Below are 813 nucleotides of genomic sequence, written 5' to 3' on the forward strand. Positions count from 1 at the left end.
CACCAGGGAAACTAACGACAGGGAGGAAAACACAGGGAGAAAAGAACAGCAAAACAAAACCCATTACCAGACACACAAAACTAAAACTGTGACATGACATAAGAATCGTGACTGTCCCTAGTTTTCTACATTCATCTTCACTGTTATCTCCCACCATAATAAGATGACACATCATCCTAAACTAGTGATGGCAAAATGAAGCATCGAACCACTTGGACAATTGTGTCGGAAATAGGTTCATTTCTCGAAGCTTCAGTTACAGCGACCTCTCCTGGCGAAGTGCAAGGCTGCAGTGGGTTTAACGTATCTTTGCCTTGAAAAATATTCAATGCACACACACACTAAGACTGAATATCATGTTATATTTGCAATTAAAGATTGATAATTGTGTGTATTGGGTTATTGAGAAGAGACTAGAGAGGGCCTTTTATCAGTTATTATATATTAAAGTTGAAAAGCAATGATTAAAGTTGAACTATTCCAGGCTTTGAACCAGCTGCGCGGAGGACATTTCCGCATCCTGTTCCGCCGGCTCTATCCACTGGGCTATCTATTCCTTAAAGTATCGAAGTGTTTTTATATTACCGATTGTCTTTTTGTTCACAACTTCTCCACATTTTGAAGTGTTTCCCGAGCCAGAACGACCTATCTTTCTTCCTGACTTGCTCTATAATGATCCAATTCAAATGCAATACCAACAACAACAACGCAAACACGCAACAACTCAAACTACGACAACAACCCACACATTGCGCATTGTTTAGAGCGGTTATAAAGTGTTGAAGCGCTCAAATTCGAAACTGTTTCAACCTG

Source organism: Notothenia coriiceps, unplaced genomic scaffold (assembly GCF_000735185.1).
Source record: "Notothenia coriiceps isolate Sejong01 unplaced genomic scaffold, NC01 NC01_scaffold00020471, whole genome shotgun sequence".
Taxonomy (NCBI): Eukaryota; Metazoa; Chordata; class Actinopteri; order Perciformes; family Nototheniidae; genus Notothenia; species Notothenia coriiceps.